Source organism: Hemitrygon akajei, chromosome 6 (assembly GCF_048418815.1).
Source record: "Hemitrygon akajei chromosome 6, sHemAka1.3, whole genome shotgun sequence".
NCBI classification, from domain to species: Eukaryota; Metazoa; Chordata; class Chondrichthyes; order Myliobatiformes; family Dasyatidae; genus Hemitrygon; species Hemitrygon akajei.
The window spans coordinates 89,573,411-89,592,906 of NC_133129.1; the positions used below are offsets into that span (position 1 = coordinate 89,573,411).

A 19,496-nucleotide genomic window follows, 5' to 3' on the forward strand; every position below is an offset into this window, starting at 1 on the left:
TAAATGCAGATAAAAATACAATAACAATAAATAAAGAGCATGAAAGAACAAGACAGAAGAGCCCTTGAGTGAGTGTAGTTATCCCTTTTGTTCAAGGGATGATGGTTGAGGGGTAGTAACTGTTCCAGTACCCGGTGGTGTGCATCCTGAGGCACTTGTACCTTCTATCTGATGGCAGCAGTGAGAAGAGAGTTTGGCCTGGGTGGTGGGGATCTCTGATGGTGGATGTTCCTTTCCTACGACAGCGATTCATGTAGATATGCTCAGTGGTTGGGAGGGCTTTGCCTGAATATACTGGGTCGAGTCCCACTAGCTTTTGTAGGATTTTCTGTTTAAAGGCATTGGTGTTCCCATAGCAAGATGTAATGCAGCCAGTCAGTACACTCTCCAATGCACATCGATAGAAGTCTGTCAAGGTTTTTGGTGTCATGCTGAATCTCTACAGACTCCTAAGGAATTAGAGGCGTTGCTGTGCTTTATTCGTAATTGCACTTAAATGCTGGGTCCTGAAGTAGTAACACCCTGGAACTTACAGGCAGACAGACAGACTTTATTGATCCCGAGGGAAATTGGGTTTCATTACAGTCGCACCAACCAAGAATAGTGTAGAAATATAGCAATATAAAACCATAAATAATTAAATAATAATAAGTAAATTATTCCAAGTGGAAATAAGTCCAGGACCAGCCTATTGGCTCAGGGTGTCTGACACTCCAAGGGAGGAGTTGTAAAGTTTGATGGCCACAGGCAGGAATGACTTCCTATGACGCTCAGTGTTGCATCTCGGTGGAATGAGTCTCTGGCTGAATGTACTCCTGTGCCTAACCAGTACATTATGGAGTGGATGGGAGACATTGTCCAAGATGGCATGCAACTTGGACAGCATCCTCTTTTCAGACACCACGTCAGAGAGTCCAGTTCCACCCCCACATCATCACTGGCCTTACGAATGAGTTTGTTGATTCTGTTGGTGTCTGCTACCCTCAGCCTGCTGCCCCAGCACACAACAGCAAACATGATAGCACTGGCCACCACAGCCTAGTAGAACATCCTCAGCATTGTCCGGCAGATGTTAAAGGACCTCAGTCTCCTCAGGAAATAGAGACGGCTCTGACCCTTCTTGTAGACAGCCTCAGTGTTCTTTGACCAGTCCAGTTTATTGTCAATTCGTATCCCCAGGTATCTGTAATCCTCCACCATGTCCACACTGACCCCTTGGATAGAAACTGGGGTCACCAGTGCCTTAGCCCTCCTCAGGTCCACCACCAGCTCCTTAGTCTAAGTTGCTAACTCTCTCCACCTCTGATCTTCCAATGAGGACTGGCTCATGGACTTCTGGTTTTAGTTCATATGTATGAAGGAGAGATGGGAAGAGAGCAGGAAGCAGGACCAGCTGAATTCCCCCACACAAACCTGGTGTTGATTTCATCGGCCAGATGACTGTAAACCGTTCTGTAATTCTGTGAAATACTCAAGGGTGCATGTAAATGAAATCATGGAGACAGCACCTTCAGCTCAATTGCTTCATGCTTGCCCTCATTCCCGTCAACGTGGAGTATGTATGCTGTCCTTGTGACCGCATTCATCTCCTTCAGGTGCTCTGGTTTCCTCCTATTTTCCAAAGACGTGTGTGTCAGTAGGTTAGATAGTCACTGGGGTGTAATTGGGTAGGCTGGGCTCATTGGGCTAGAAAGGCCTGTTAGTTCACTAAATAATAAATAAATTTGCCAGTGTTTGGCCCGTTTCCCTCTAAAAATAGGGGTTCCCAACCTTTATTATGCCATGGACCCCGTACCATTAACTGAGGGGTCCATGGACCCCAGGTTGGAAGCCCCTGCTCTAACCTATGCACCAGTCCAAGTACCTTTTAAACATTGGTAATGTACCTGCTCCACCACGTCCTCTGGCAGCTCATGCCATGTACCCACCACCCTCTGGGTGAACAAGTTGCCCCTCAGGTTCCTATTAAATCTCTCCTCTCCCAAAAACCTATTTTTTTTGTGGGACTACATCTAAGGTGGGTAGGACTACAACTAGAGGTCATGGATTAAGGATGAAAGATGAGAAGTTGAGGGGGATGTAAGGGGAAATTTCTTCATTCTGAGGGTGGTGAGAATGTGGAACGAGCTGCCAGGGTGCATAGTGTATGCGAGCTTGATTTCAATGTGCATGGGAAGTTTGGATAAGTACATGGTTGGGAGGGGTATGGAGGGCTAAGGTCTGGATGCAGGTTGATGGGAGTAGGCAGTCTAAATGGTTCAGCATGGACTGGATGGGCTGAAGGGCCTGTTCTTGTGCCTCTATTCCCTCTAGTTCTTGGTTTCCCAACCTTGGGAAACAGACGGGGTGCATTCTCTCGATCTGTGCCGCTATGAGATGAAACTCTATCCTTCTGCTCTCCAACGAAAAATGTCCCAACCTGCTCACGTGTTCTTAAAGCTGCAGAGAAAAAGATCTTGTCACTAAATTGGATGGAGTTACTGAAAAGACCCATTTGACCTCTCCCTGTGTATAAATTACAGAACCTTGAGATTTGTTTGCTTATAGGCAGCCACAAAACAAGAAACCCAAAAACCTAGTTAAAAAAAAGACCAGCACGCAACGCACAGAGGGGGAAAACAAACTAAATCAAATTATGCAAGCAATAAAGCAAGCATCAGCATTTGTGTCCATAAATCCGTAGCTGGGAGCAGCCGGAGTGGGCCCATATTCTCAGTCCATTACGCAGAGGCCAGTTGCCGCGAAGCTCACAGTTACACTAAGCCCGGGGCATGACACAGCCTCAGCACCGAGGAAACGTGTTGGAATATCTGAATGTGGGGTGACTCGACAAGGTGATGACAAAGTGGCTCTTGGCAAGAGGAACTCCCCGAGTTAGCAGCAGGGCGTATGACAGTGATTGGACTGGGGTGTGGAGTGTAAGCAGAAGATGGCAGTGAAAGAGGGGTGGTTGAAGGGTGCTGAGGAGCTGTGGATGTTGATGTAATGGTGGTGGGGTGGGGCACTGCGATGCCTCTAGTTTGGACATTTCTATCCGTGAGTATGGAGAGTGAATCCGCCTCCTGCCTCCGACACCGAATGTTCCCAGTGTGTTCTGTGAGGCTCACAGAAGGAGAGCTACTTCCAGTGAAGCCAATTACCATTTCAAAAGAGGCCAGCCCAAAGCCCTTTTGTGTGTTAGACTTCCACTGCAGTCATAAACGGGAAAGTTGTTTACTGAGGACTTGCGTGGGGGAAGATTAACCCTATGATAGGGCCCACGCCAGGCAGTCAAATGGAACGCGGAGAATTGCTCATCCTCTAGTCATATGTTGGTTAAGGTGTTTATGTCAGATGCTTTTTATGTCTACCCTTTAGAAGTGATCTTTTGGATCCCACATCAATCCTACTTCACCACACTCCGCTGTATTTGAAACATGAGTCTGGGGTTGAATTAGAAGCCATGGCTTTCAGACGGAAAGTCCTACAAAAGGACTAGAATATAAAAGTAAGGATGAGATGCTGAGGCTTTATAAAGCATTGGTAGGATGGTATTTGAAATATTGTGAGCAGTTTTGGTCCCACTGTAGGTGCTGGCACTGGAGAGGGTCCAGAGGAGGAAGGATGTGCTGACACTGGAGAGGGTCCAGAGGAGGAAGGATGTGCTGACACTGGAGAGGGTCCAGAGGAGGAAGGATGTGCTGACACTGGAGAGGGTCAAGAGGATGTTCAGAAGATTAATCCAGGGAATGAAAGGGTTAATGTATCAGGAGCGTTTAATGGCTCTGGGCCTGTACTTGCTGGAGTTTAGAAGGATGGGGGTGGGGGAGTAATCCCATTGAAACCTATTGAATATTGAAAGGCCTAGTCAGTGGATGTGAAGACTATGTTTCCGATGGTGGGGGAGTCTAGGACCAGAGGGCACAGCCTCAGAATAGAAGGACCTCCCTTTGGAGCAGAGATGAGGAGGAATTTCTTTAGCTAGAGGGTGGTCAATCTGTGGAATTGCTAAAGATGGCTGTGGAGGCAAAGTCATTGGATATTTTTGAAGCAGAGGTTGACAGGTTCTTGTTTAGCAAGGGCATCAAAGGTTACATGGAGATGGGTTGGGAAGGATAATAAGTCAGGCATGATGGAATGGCACAGCAGATTTGATGGGCCAAATGGCCTAACTCTGCTCCCATGTCTATGAAAGGCCAGTGCCATACACTGAGTCAAAGCTGACCCATCTACTGATTCTCCATGGAGGTCATTTTAACTCACTGTTGGCTGGAATTTCTTGGAATCCTCCAACAGCTTAAAAAATTGTTGTGCTTGTGTCTAATGGAAAATAGATCTTTATTTCAGAGGATTGAAATACTTGAGGCAGAATCAACATTACAGCTGTGTGGAACTCTGGCTAGACCCCATCTACAGCACTGTTGTCAGGGTGCCCACCAGGACTGATATCTCAGCCTTGATGGGAAGATGAGTACAGTACCTCTTCTATAGATGTGTAGTGGAAAATATATTGATTGGCTGTATCACAGCCTGGTATGGAAACACCAGTACCCTTGAATGGAAAATCCTACAGAAATTAGTGGAGACTCCCAGTCCAGCATGGGTAAAGCCCTCCTCACCGTTGAGCACATCTACATGAAAAACTGCTGCATGAAAGCAGCATCCATCATCAGGACTCACACCACCCAGGACATGCTCTCTTCTTGCTGCTGCATCAGGAAGAAGTTACAGGAGCCTCAGGACCCACACCACCTGGTTCAAGAACAGTTATTACCCCTCAACCATCAGGGTCTTGAACCAAAGGGGATAACTTCACTTGCCCCATCACTGAAATGTTTTCACAACCAATGGACTCATTTTCAAGGACTCTTCATCTCATGTCCTCATTATTTATTATCTATCTATCTATTTATTCTTTTTGTATTGCACAGTTTGTTCTCTTCTGCACTCTGGCTGAACACCCTAGTTGGGTGGTCTTTCATTGATTCTGTTATGACCATAAGACCCTGTTATTATTCCATAGATTTATTGAGTATGCCCATAAGAAAATGAATCTTAGGGTTGCATATTGTGACAAATACATACTTACTACTTGTATTGCGACTGGCATTTAGGGCAGCAGTGAAGGTCCTTCATCTATCATAGTATTCAGGGCTTCCTTATTCATGTCGGAAGCTTACTCTCGGTTTTCATTACTGTCAGTCACACAAGTCCCGGGTGGAAACTCAAGAATACCGTCACACTCAGATGTAGAAGGATTCTTCATTGCTGTTGTCGTAACGATTTTGTTTTCCCAGTCAGGGTTGTTAGCCCTGAACTGAAGCCCCGAACCTGGAGGACCAGTGGACCACTTTCATTCTGGCCTCTGCCCTTTGACCTGTTTGTCATGGGTGACCCTGCAAAGAGCCAAAGCATAAAGTCCTGATTGCAGCCAACATATCTCTCTGGGTCACCGAGTTACACAAGCTTCCAAATCACAACAAGGTTGTGGTCCTCTTGGAGGGACCTATATGTACTTTGTTAATAAATTTGCTTTGACTTTTGAACATGAATAAGCAGCAGGAGTAGGTCACTCTGGTCTCTTCTGCCATTCAACAAGGACAATCACCAACCTATCATGTATACTGAGCTCCACACTCCTGCCTAGCAGACCATAAGCTGTAGAAACAGAATTAGGCCATGTGAAGCAGTTTAGAGGAACAGAGGGATCTTGGGGTCCACATCCACAGATCCCTCAAAGTTGCCATGCAAGTGGTTAGGAAGGTGTATGATGTGTTGACCTACATTAGTCAGAGGAAAATGAGTTTAAGAGTTGCAAGATAATGTAGTTCTATAAAACTCTAGTTAGACCACACTTGGAGTATCATGTTCAGTTCTGTTCGCCTCATAGTCATAGAAAAGTACAGCACAGAAAGAGGCCCTTTGGCCCATTTAGTCCATGCCAAACCATTTAAACTAGCTACTGCCATTGACCTGCGCCCTGGGACCATCGCCCATGCACCTGTCCAAACTTATCTTAAACGTTGAAATCGAGCTTGCTAACACAACTTGCACTGCCAGCTCGGTCCACACTCTCACCACCCTCTTCAACTTTTCACCTTTCGCCTTCAACCCGTAACCTCTAGTTGTAGTCCCACTCAACCTCAATCCCATCTATACCCCTCATAATTTGTATACCTCTATCAGATCTTCCCTCAATCTTCTACATTCCAAGGTATAAAGTCCTAAACTATTCATTCTTTCCATGTAACTCAGCTCCTCCAGACCCGGCAACATCCTTGTAAATTTTCTCTGTACTCTTTAAACATTATTTACATCTTTGCTGTAGGGAAGATGTGCTATTTGCATTATTGAGCTGGTGTACCTAATAAAGTGGCCACTGAGTGTACAGTTTTGTATATTAAAGGGTTAAATTACGGCCAGACAAAGCTAGAGTCTCTTGAGGGCAGAAGACTAATGGACAATTGAGGGTACACTAAACAAAAGGATTGTGGAAATGGGAATAATTACAACTGATGGAGGCAAATGCGACCGAGAGGCTTTTCTGTTCTGTGTTCTGATGTTTGTAGGATGGAGGAATGTGCCACACTTGATATAAAATTAAACTAAACTACTGCCTGTACGAGATCCATATTTCCATCATACTCTACATATTTGGGCGTCCACGTAACAGTCTTTGAAATGCCACTTTCGTGCTTGCTTCCATCAATCAGGGTTGAGTCATTCAGGAATGCCAGGACAGTGAATACAGAAAGGTCACCAAAGCGTGTCCCTCTGTAGCTGTGGAAACTGGTGTCGAGGCGAATGATTTGAAAATTTTACAACTGAGATTCTTAGGACTTTTTTTTCCCCAGGGCAGTTAAAGTGGCCAGAACAGACATGAGGGGCAGACTGGCCTCTGTTCCCTCTATCCCTTTTCACCTACACAATTCTAGAGCAGCTGTTAAAATGACGCACGCGCACAGGCACTTGGACAGAACTTGGAGCCTGGCACAGCGTCAGCAGTGACGCTGGTGGGAGGACCTCGCTCCTTGCCAGCCTGTTAGGATGAAAGGAGTGGGATGTCTAACTGTCCTCGCTTTGAATATTAAGAGTGAAGGGACTAGGACTTAAGGACAAAACCGGCAAGTCACAGCGCAGTGGTGCCAGGCTGTGAGGAGGAAGAAGGGGCATCTCCCTCACATTCAGTTAAATTTCTCCCCCTTGCCCTCTACAAGAGAGGGGGTGTTGGAAGCTGGCCCTTACCCTTCGAGGAAGTGCTGATTCCTGGGTCCTCTGGGGGTAAGACGGGCAGTTCCTGGCATCGAGTTCCCCCCTCTCACCCACCCCATCTCCAGAGCCAGCGGGCAGATTATGTTGTCAGCCTGCGAGATGTCTGACCTCCGCCTTGGTGGCTGCTGCGCTCCCTACAACAGCAACAACAATAACAACCACCTGCGGGCCTCGTCCCCAAGGCGCTACCAGCGGGGTCCCGAGGGCTGGAAGGGCACTGGCAACCGCACGGACCACCTCAACAACGTGGGAAGCAAAGCCTACAACCGCAACCTGGACAAGAACCTCCTGTCGCTCCTCCTTTTCTTCCACAGGTAAAGGGCTACGTAACCCATGGTGGCACAGTGGGGGGAGGGGATGGGGGGGCTGGATTTTCAAGAAAGGGAGGTGCCCACCCCCAATGCCAGAGATCCCAGGTAACCCAGCAACTGAACGGGTGACCTGCGTGGGGGAGTGGTCAAGCATTTCTCAGAACATCTGAGGGCCTTTCAGACTGCATCTGTGGAACCTGGTTGGGAAGGCAGCCAAGGCCTCGGTTTAATGTCCCATCTACAGTGTGGTACTGGGACAACCCCACAGGCACTATGCTGGGGGAATTGGTTTGGATTGTGTTGTGATTTGGCCCATGACCTTCAAGAGTGAGGCACTGAGCCACCTAGTATTAGCAATATGATTCTCAGAGATACTTAAACTGATTGGAATAATTCCAGGTGGTTTTCCAGTGCTCTGCGTGTATGTACTGGCTGGTGTGTGTGTTCGGTGGGGCGATGTATTTCCAGGTTGGGACTCAATGGGGACTTTGTTCTATAGTTGAGTATTACAAAGTGTCTGGGGTCAGACAGCAAAACATCAACTGGAATTCCTTCCAGTTGTGTGAGTGTCTGTTTGTCCATCTGTGATGTGCCTCCAGATACAACAGTAAAATATATACTCAGTGGTAACTTTATTAAGTACCTCCTGTACCTAATGAAGTGGTCACTGAGTGTACGTTCATGGTCTTCTGATGCTGTAGCCCATCCACTTCAAGGTTTGACATGTTGTGCATTCAGAGATGCTCTTCTGTACAGTGTACAACTGTTGTAACATGTAGTTATTTGAGTTACTGTCACGTTCCTGTCAGTTTGAACCAGTCTGGCCATTCTCCTCTGACCTCTCTCATTATCAAGGCGTTTTCACCCACAGAACTGCCGCTCACTGGATGTTTGTTTATTGCACCATTCTCTGTAAACTCAAGACTGTTGTGCAAGACAATCCCAGGAGATCAGCAGTTTTTGAGATATTCAAACCACCCCGTCTGGGCACCAACAATCATTCCACGGCCAAAGTCACATAGATCACATTTCCTCTCCATTTAAATGAACCTCTTGAACTCAATGCTTTTATTTACATTAAATGAGCAGGTGTACCTAATAAAGTGGCAACTGTGCGTACTGAAGGGGAACAACACACTCAAAATGCCGGAGGAACTCAGCAAGTTAGGCAGCACCAAGGTGCTAGATGAAGCAGTACCCCAATCTAGTGGGGGAGGGTGTGTGTGTGTGTGTGTGACATGCCTGTAATACAGTGAGATACACTGAAGAGGGTTGGTTGACGGAGGCTGCTACCCGATGAAGCACTGTTTCTGGAGCAAAGCCTCTTGCTTCGTCACTTACTAAAACTCTCAAAGCGGAGATCTTCTGATTTTTGTTAAGAGGAGGCATTGAGAAACACGGAAACAGACTTATCAGATTGATGCAGGATAGAGACTAACTCTGCTCTCACTAAACAGCATAATGTGCCTCTGTGTTCAGGAACTGTCAGTGAGCACTAATTACAGCCACAACTGTGTTCACCAGGACCGGCATCAAACCCACTTGGCCGTGCCCATTGTGATCTGTCCGCTAGCTCATCAATTGCTTAGCAACCTGTAAGTTGCTCAGTGACACGATTCATTTCAGGCCAGCTGGAATAGTTTCCTGTGTTGGGATAATGAGGGGGGTGGCGGGGGGGTGAAATGTAAGAGAATACTCTTCAATACTGTATAAAGCCAGCAATTTCAAACCCATGGACTCAGTCCACCTGCGCTCCCAGTCCCTTACCTCTCTAGTCCTTCAAAACGTAACCTCCGTAGTATCCAGGACATCTTCAAGGAGTGATGCCTCAAAAAGCTGCCATCCATCATTAAAGACTCCCACCACCCAGGTCGTGCCTTGTTCTTATTGTTACCGTCAGGGAGGAGGTACAGAAGCCTGAAAACACACACTCACCAATCCAGAAACTGTTTCTTCAGCTCTGCCACCTGATTTCTGAATGGACGTTAAACCCATGAACACTACCCCACTACTTTATTATTTCTATTTTTGCACTACTTAATTTAATTTATTAATATATATGTATATGTAATTGCTATCATTCACAGTTTTATTCTCTATTATTATGCATTGCAATGTATTGCTGCCACATAACAACAAATTTCACGATATGCTAATGATATTAAACTCGATGCCGATTCTGACCTTTGCTCTCCTGTTCTGGTATCTTGTATATCCCCATTTTCATCATTCCTCTACTAAAACTTACGGATGTCTCAGACTCGAGCTCAATTCCCCTTCCTGAGCCCTACTACCTCTCCCCTCTCCATTTTTTAAAAAAAAGCTCCACAAAGGCTATCTTGGGCAGAGATGTCAAACCACCTCCAGAATTTGAGCACCTCCACACCATCTGCCACAAGCAGGACTTCCCAGTGGCAAAACATTTTAATTCCCATTCCCATTCATATTCTGCCGTGTCAGTCCATGGCTCCTCTTGTGTGAAGAGGAGGCCACCCTCAGGGTGGAAGATCAACACCTCGTATTCCGTCTGGGGAGCCTCCAACCTGATGGCATGAATACTTATTTTTCCTTCCGGTAGACAAATTCCCCCCCAACCCCCTTCCTTTACTCCCATTCTGACCTTTTACCACTTGTCATCTGCCTATCTCCTCCTCCCCTTTCTCCCACAGCCCACTCCCCTCTCCTATCAGATTCCTTTGTCTCCAGCCCTTTACCTTTCCCACTCACCTGGCTTCACCTATCACCTTCCAGCCAGCGTCCTTCCTCTCACCCCACCTTTTTATTCTGGCATCCGCCCGCTTCCTTCTCAATCATGAAGAAAGGTCTCGGCCCAAAACGTCAGCTGTTTATTCAGTTCCACAGATGCTGCCTGACCTGCTGAGTTCCTCCAGCATTTTGTGTGTGTTGCTTTGGATTTCTAGCATCTGTGGACTTCCTCTCATGTAAAAGATTTTAAAGATGAACTTTATTTGTCACGTGTACATTGAAACATCGAAACATAGGATGAAATATGTAATCTGTGTCAACAACCAATACAGTCCAAAAATGTTGTCATGCTTCCAGTAGCAACATAGCATGGCCACAACTTGCTTACCCTAACCTGAACAATACTGTGCAAAAGTCTTAGGCACATACACATAGCGAGGGTGTCTAAGACTTTTGCACAGTAATGTAGTAATTTTATGTATTGCACTACACAGCTGCCGCAAAAAAACCCCAAATTTCCTGACGTATGTGGACTGAGGGTGGGAAGGAGGCAGGGAGAGGGGAATCATGGTTGGGAAAAGGGGAATGGAGTGGGGAGAGAGTAGGAAGCACCAGAGAGACATTCTGTGATGATCAATAAACCGATTGTTTGGAATCAATGACCTTACCTGGTGTCTCAGGGCTGGGTGTGACTGCACCAGCCCCCCCCCCCCCCCCCCACCCCAAGCACTCCTCCTCTGTCACTTGTCCCACACCCCTCCCGCGGCGCCTCACCCTTGCCATTCCCAACAACTCTTACTCCAGTCAGATTTACAAACTCGATGTCCGCTCCGCACGGGAAAATACAGTACTGTGCATGTTTGAAATGTGGCAGGAAACCGGAGCACCCGGAGGTGCATCCAAACTGCTGCACCGTTCCTTCTCATGGGGCACCTGGCAAAGTGAAATTCCTACTTTTGCATAGTGCTCCGTAGCAATGATTCCAGAGTAAACTCACATCAGACAAAAGTCAACACCGTTACCTGAGGAGCAGATCGTGAAGCTGGTTTTTTTCTCTAGTTTCCTATTGCTTGCATGGTGTAAGAATGGGGGTTTCCTGGAACTGACAGCCTTGGACAGGTATGGATGCACTCGAGGGGAAAGAATGTAGTACGTTAAACTTTGAACGGTACAACACAGTACAGGCCATTCGGCCCACCATGTTGTACCGACCTTTTATCTACTTGAAGTTTATTAGATTTATTACATCACTCCCAAAGCTCTGCATAGAAAAATGCATATTTGTGCAAGTTAACAACAACCAGAGGAATGTTTAATTTTACTTTAGAGATATGGCATCGTTACAGGTTCTTCCAGACCAGTTACACCCGTGTGACAATTAACCTACTAACCCGTACGTCTGTGGACTATGGAAGGAAACCAGAATACCCGGGGGAAGCCCATGCCCACATGGGGAGAATGTACAAGCTCCTTACAGACAGTGGCAGAACTGAACCCGGGTCGCTGGCACTGAAACAGCGTTTTGCTAACCACTACGCTGGATGTTGGAATCATCAGCTTGTGAGGGGAAGGAGGGAGGTGTGCCTTCCATTCGAGTGAATTTTGTCTGATGTTTGGGTGTCTAGTTGTTTGTTGTTGTCGGTTTTCTTTTCTCTGTTGCAGTGTGGGAATTGTGACAGGCAGTTCTTGCACCACTGGTTCCCACAGACAGGAAACTACAGGGCAATGGGAGGAATATGAAGCTAACACATCTATCTCCCTCTCCCTCTCCCTCCCTGAGGGAGAACCTGTCTGAGATACCAAAGTGTTGTGAAGGACTAACTTTTGATCAATTCTGGGTCATTTTTGGGGCTTTGCTATTGTTTGCATGGTGCGAGGAGGAGGAGGAGGTGCTTTGGCTGGTGCAGATGGCAAGGGGGAGGGAAGATGCTTTTGCTGCTGTTTGTGGGAGGAGGAGGGCTTTGACGTTCTGATATTTCTGTCGTTCATTCTTTGGGGTTGTTTCTATGTCATGGATGTCTGAAGAGTAAGAATTTCAGGTTGTATACTGTACACATTCTCTGATGTTGAATTGAACCACGATAGTGTCAGTGATGCAAACGTGTAGCTGTGACCATTCTGAAAGGCAGAGTAAGCAGCCATAAGGGTTTTTTGAAATGGAAAGCAAGTACAACCTCATTTCAAACAGCTAACTGATTGCGGAATCCGATGAAAGATTTTGCAATGAGGAGCCTGGACCAATCAGAGGTCACAATTGCAGATTGTAAAGCAATCAAAGTGGTTGTAGGATGTAGACGGATTTGGAAGTGAGAGGTGGAACAGTTATATGACGCTGGCTCGGACTTAAAAATAGGAAGTACATCAATGCCAGAAGCTGTGCTGGGTTCTTAGTACATTCAGGCAACTACAGTGCAAATCGCACTGTTCAAGAATCATGTTTTAAAAAATCTTTTAACGCTGTCCTCGGTAAAAAGGTTTGTGTAACTGTGAGGTATAAAAGCTCAGTGTGTTCATGACTGTCCTTCTCGGGAAGATACTGGTTGTCTTTGTCCAGACTGGGCATGTAGATCATTCCATCCCCACAAAAAGTAAATTTGTTATCAAAATAAATATGTCACCAGCTACTGCCTTGAGTTTCATTTTCTTGTAGGTATTTACAATAAAAAATAAAGAAAAAAACAATATAATTTATGAAAAACTATACATTAATAAAGACTGACAGCCAATATGCACAAATTGTACAAATAAAGTAAATATATAGAACATGTTCTACATTCTATATATACAGTGGATTCCGGTTAATTGGGGCATCAGTTAATCAGGACAGCATCTTATTTGGGACAACGCTTAAAGAGAAAAAACTATTCAAGAAAATAGCCGAGAATCCCTTTGTTTATTTGGGACACTGTGCCACTTAATTGGAGCAGGTGACTGTTGCCAAACAGTTTCCTCTGTTGATCGGTATTAGGAACTAATTCAGATTCAGATTTAGATTCAGATTCAGTTTATTGTCATTTAGAAACCACAAATGCAGTGCAGTTAAAAAATGAGACAACGTTCCTCCAGAATGATATCACAAAAGCATGTGACAAAACAGACTACACCAGAAAATCCACATAATGTTTGGCAATCCCCAATCCAGAGTCCGGAGAGGCTGCTGCATATTAATATCGCGCTACCGTCTTAGCGCATTCCCCGGAAAGGAGCTCCAAATCCACCAGACAAAAACAAGACCAAAAGCTAAAGCTACAAGACCTGCACAAAACCACATAGTTACAACAGTGCAAACAATAGCATAATTGATAAAAAAAACAGACCATGGGCACAGTAAAAATAGTCCAAAGATGTTAAAGAACTGTAAGTTCAAAAGAAATCACCACACAGTTTCTACAAGTCACCAGGGTCTCGACAGACTCGCCATCCCACACCGGCAGCAGAAGGGAGTACCCCCGCTATGGACTTCCATGGTGCCGCCTGACTCAGCCTCGCAGACGCAGCAGACAATGAAAGCTCCGTCGAACCCGGCCTCGCAGACGCAGCACGCACCGAAAGCGACCCGACCGCAGTGGACTCCGAGTCCGTCGAACCTCCGAGCGACGACCATCCCCTCCGGCACAGCCTCTCTGAGCACCACCCTCTGCCGAGCGTATTAAGACGGCCCCGCCAACGGCCATCGGCAACACGACCCCAAGGACTGGGGGCCTGTTCTTCCCAGCAGAGACTCCTCACAGCAGCAGCAGCAACGAAGAAGGTCTTCCTGGAGATTTCCCGATGTTCGTCCATGCTCACACGTCCGTTTTCAATCGATTATGATTGCGCACGGCACCCCACTTCACAAATAACAGATTATCAGCTCTGGAGTGGCTGCTGCAAGCTGCGTCATGCCACCATCTCAGTTTTATAGTATAGTAGTATTAGTAGTGTTCTAATTTGTACTATATTTCATTTAAATGCACAATCTGTTACTCAGCTTGTGCATTTTATACCTTTCTAAATATTTCCATGAAACTTAAGTTAATTGAAGCAGCTGCATAATTGGGCCAAAATGTACTGGTTCCTATGTGTCCCAATTAACCGGAATCCACGGATATACAATGGATTCTGGTTAATTGGGGGCTGAAACTGTTGCCAAATAGTTTGGACACGTGGCACTTGTGTGGCCATTAGACATCACATTGTGCGTACAGCAAACAGTTTTTAAATAATGTCAGTTGCGCAGGTTTGTGTTCAAATAGCAGTGATTTTTGTCACTGATAATTGGTGAGAAATAAGCAGTAAGACAATTCAGAACTGTTTTGCTCACTGCAGTTTCAAGCATTCAGGTTTGGAGATGGCAGAAACAGCCGGGAGTGAAAATAAAACAATTTCACTACTTCAACAAGTTAGGAACTGCAAGAGATTTGAAGGTATCAACAATCATTTTGAACTTTACAATGAAAATGAAGATTTGGAGAATGCAATCATTGCTAGCATTTTCTGAGGCAGTCCATTATCTACACCACACTAGGAATTACTCCCGTCAATAATTATTTGGAACTAATACAGTTTTATAGATCTGTTGTAGTATTGATAGTGTTCCAATTTGTTCTGTATTTCATTTAAATACATAATTTGTTGTTCAGTTAAATGATAGATTGCCTTTTTTATATACCTTTTTGACTTTCCATGAAACTTCGGCTAATTGGGGCAGCTGTTTAATTGGGTCAAAACATACTGGTCCTGATGTGTCCCAATTAACTGGAATCCTATATAGATATAGATATATGATATAAACTAATTTTAATCATTATATGATAAAATATGTAATTTTATATACAATATTTTAAAAACTTATTATATATAAATATAACCCTGGCCAGGGATTGGAGGTGGGAGGTCTGGAGGCAGCCTGTCCTGGAGTTGAAGGCCTATCTGTGTGTGAGTGGGTGTGTGGGAGGGAGGAAAGGGCCTTGTTTTGTTGTTGTTGTTGCTTGTGTTGTTCCGCTCTACAATGTGGTTATTCTCTGGATCTTGGTCCATAGGACACTCAAAGCTGCTGCGCAGGTTAACTCTGTGGTTAAGAAGGTATACGGTGCATTGGCCTTCATCAATCGTGGGACTGAGTTTAGGAGCCGAGAGGTAATGTTGACGCTATACAGGACCCTGGTCAGACCCCACTTGGAGTACTGTGCTCAATTCTGGTCACCTCACTACAGGAAGGATGTGGAAACCATAGAAAAGGTGCAGAGGAGATTTACAAGGAAGTTGCTTGGATTGGGTAGGACAGAGCAGATGTCAGGGGTAAGTTTTTTATGCAGAGAGTGCTGAGTGTGTGGAATGGGCTGCCGGTGGTGGAGGCGGAGATGATAGGGTCTTTTAAGAGACTCCTGGATAGGTACATGGAGCTTAGAAAAATGGAGGGCTATGGGTAACCCTAGGTAATTTCTGAGGTAGGGACATGTTCGGCACAACTTTGTGGGCCAAGGGGCCTTTATTGTGCTGGAGGTTTTCTATGCTTCTATGTTGGGCCTGGAATGTGTAGTGACACTTGCAGGCTGCCCCCAGCACACCCTTAGGTTGTGCTGGTTGTTAACGCAAATGATGCATTTCACTTTGTTTTGGTGTATATGTGATAAGTAAATAAGAATCTGAATCTGAATTCCTCCAGCATTTTGACTTCGTTACTCAAGATTGCCAGTTTAACCTTTCTGGTGAAGCTTTTGCTGCACCACCAGGGGGCAGTGTTGGCTCTCGGTACATTCCTCATGAGCCAAAATCTGTAGCACTTGCTGAGAGCCACGGCAGAGAAGGAAGCAATGGCAGATAACGTTTGATTAAGTGGGCAGACCAAAATCCATTACGTTGGCTGATTGAAATCCATTTTCGTAGGGAAAAAAATAACATTTATCCAAATAGTGAGAGTGCAGTTGCAAAGAAACTGCCTCTACTTCCTTAGGTGTCTGTGGAGATTCAGCATGACATTTAAAACTTCAATAGACTTCTGTAGATATATAGCGGAGAGTCTATTGACTGGCTGCATAATGGCCTTGTATAGAAATACCAATGTTTACGAGCAGAAAATCTTATAAAAGGTAGTGGATTCGGCCCAGTCCATCATGGGTAAAGCCCATTGAGCACATCTACATGAAATGCTGTTGTAGGAAAGTACCATCCATCTTCAGAGATCCTCACCACCCAGGACATGCTCTCTTTTCACCACCAGGTAGCAGGTACAAGAGCCTCAGGACTCTCATCACCAAGTTCACGAACAGTTACTACCCCTCAGTCACCAGGCTCTTGAACAAAAAGGAAACTGCATTCACTTGCCCAACCACTGAGCTGTTCCCACTGCCAGTGATCTCACTTTAAGGTCTCTTTATCTCATTATCTCATGTTCTTGTTATTTATTGCTATTTATTTATATTTGCATTTGCAAAGTTTCCTGTCTTCTACACTCTGGTGGATCTTTCATTGATCCTGCTATAGTTATTATCCTATAGATTTGCTGAGTATGTTCACAGGAAAATGAATCTCAGGGCTATGTATATGTACTTTGAAAATAAAATTTACTTTGAACTGCAAATCTCTGAGTGCAGAGGGATTTTGTGTCTTAGTGCATTGCTTGCAAAAGGCTCCCTCGTTGTGGAAACCGAATGCAAAATGGGGAGTTTGTGCTTCAGCTGTTGGGGGTGTTGGTGAGATCACACCTGGAATACTGTTAACAGTACTTTTCTCGTTTGTGTTGGAAGCAGTTCAGAGGAAGGTCCTTGATTAATTCTGGAATGGGCAGCTTGCCTCAGACGGAAGTTTAGCAGAGTGACTGGGGACTTGGTTGAAAAAAGTAGATCAGATCCTGAGGAGGTTGGGGGTCTTGAGAATTCAATTCAATTCACTTTATTTTCTGTAAGGAACTTTGTTTGTGCAGCGGTAAGGCCAACAACATCACAGAGCTTAAGAACACCACACTACATATAGTTAAACACAATATAAAATACTCACAATAGGTAATAGTACTGAGAATTAATGTGTGTGATTTAAAATACAAATACACATAATGCACATATCACATAATAATAATGTTTCCACTTGTGGGACAAGAGGTGCTGTTTTAAAAAAAATTTTAAACTGAGGGTGCCACATTCTTAGTGCAGCTATAAATAAGGCAAGACAGCAGCTATATTTTTTTAGGAGTTTGAAAAGATTTGGTATGTTAACTGAAACACTTGAAAATTTCTACAGATGTACTGTGGAGAGCATTCTGACTGGCTGCATCACCGTCTGGTATGGGGGGGTGGGGGGGACTACTTCACAGGATCAAAGTAACTGCAACGAGTTGTAAGATTGTCAGTTCCCCCTTCTCTTTCTTCCATGGTCTTCTACCCTCTGCTATCAGATTCCCTCTTCTCCAGCCTTTTATCTCTTTCACCAATCAACTTCCCAGCTCTTTACTTCACACACCCCCTCTCCCAGTTTCACCTATCACCTGCCACCTTGTACTTCTTCCACCCCCTCCCCACCTTCTTATTCTGACTTCTCTTTTCCGTAGCCACTGCCTGACCTGCTGAGTTCCTCCTGCATTGTGTGTGTGTTGCTTTGGATTTCCAGCAACTGTAGACTTTCTCGTGTTTATAATCTTAGTACTTTATTTTCTGCCAATACCAGGTCTGTGAAATTTTACTAACTCCTGCCTAGCTGTCAAAACAATTCCAGTTAATAAACTCAAAAAGTTGCAGATTTTGACCTGATTAAAAATGCAGCAGATTTCCGTAGTCCATGGAAACATTGCTCAATCCTTCCACGGCCAGATGTTCTTGAACTGCTAACATTCCATCTGTGTCCTAACCGTGCCTCCGTACGGCAAGCACGTCTGCGCCATCCACCATCAGCGGGTGGTCCCAGTGGCCAAGCATTTTAATTCCCATTCCCATTCCAACGTGTTGATCCATGGACTCCTCTTATACCACGATGATGCCACACTCAGGGTGGAGGAGCAACACCTTATATACCATCTGGGTAGCCTCCAACCTGATGGCATGAATATTGATTTCTCCTTCCAGTGAACAAAATATCCCCTCTCCCCCTTCCTCTATTCCCCACTCTGACCTTTTAATTCTCATTTGCCTATGACTTCCTTCTGGGTCCCCTCCTCCTCCCCTTTCTCCTATGCTCCACTCTTCTCTCCTATCAGATTCCTTCCTCTCCAGCCCTTGACCTTTCCCATACACCTAGCTTCACCTATCACCTTATAGCTAGCCTCTTTCCGCTCCCACCACCTTTTTATTCTGGCATCTTCTCCCTTCCTTCTCAGTCCAGAAGAAAGGTCTCGACCCAAAACATAGACTGTTCACTCTTTCCCATAGATGCTGCCTGACCTGCTAAGTTCCCCCAGCACTTTGTGTGTGTTGTATAAATGAGCCAATTTATATTTAAACTGTATTGGAATTGGTTTATTAATGTCACCTGTACTGAAATACAGTGAAAAGCTTGTCTTGTATACTGTTCACAAAGATAAGATCATTACACAGTGTACTGAGATTGATAAAGTGATATTATTGCAGAATAAAGTGTAAAAGCTACCAAGAAGGTGCATTGCAGGTCAACGATAAAGTGCAAAATCAGATAGATGGAAAGGTGTAAATAAGGTTGAAAGAGTACAGAGAAAATTTATGGTGATGTTGCTGGGACTGGAGGACCTGACATAAGGAAATATTGAATAGGTTATGACATTATTTCTTGGAAAATAGAAGATTGAGGGGAAATTTGATAGAGGCATACAAAATCATGAGGGGTATAGATAGGATTTTCCACTGAGGTTGGATGCGACTACAACCAGAGGTCATGGGTTAAGAGTGAAAGGTTTAAAGGGAACATGAGCCAAAACTTCTTCACTCAGAGGGTGGTGAGAGTGTGGAATGATCTGCCAACATAAGTGGTCCATGCGAGCTCGATTTCAACGTTGAAGAGAAGTTTGGATGGGTACATAGATGGTAGGGGTATGGAGGCCTATGGTCCCTGTGCAGGATGATGGGTGTAAGCAGTTTAAATGGTGTAGCATAGACTAGATGTCTGAAGGGCCTTTTTCTGTGCTGTATTTTTCTATGACTCATGACTTAATTGTGAAGTCAAGAATCCATCTTATCTTACAAGAGTTCCGTCAGATCAAAAGTCTGATAACAGTTGGATAAAAACTGTCCTTGAGCCTGATCGTACAAGCTTTCAGGCTTTTGTATCTTCTGCCCGACAGCAGAG

General features: G+C 45.0%; 1 protein-coding gene across 1 annotated transcript in view; it reads left to right on the forward strand.

Annotated features, from left to right (window-relative positions):
* LOC140729242 (TSC22 domain family protein 4-like) overlaps positions 1 to 19,496 on the forward strand; it is a 97,863-nt gene that overhangs the window by 66,645 nt on the left and 11,722 nt on the right. The window lies entirely within an intron of this gene.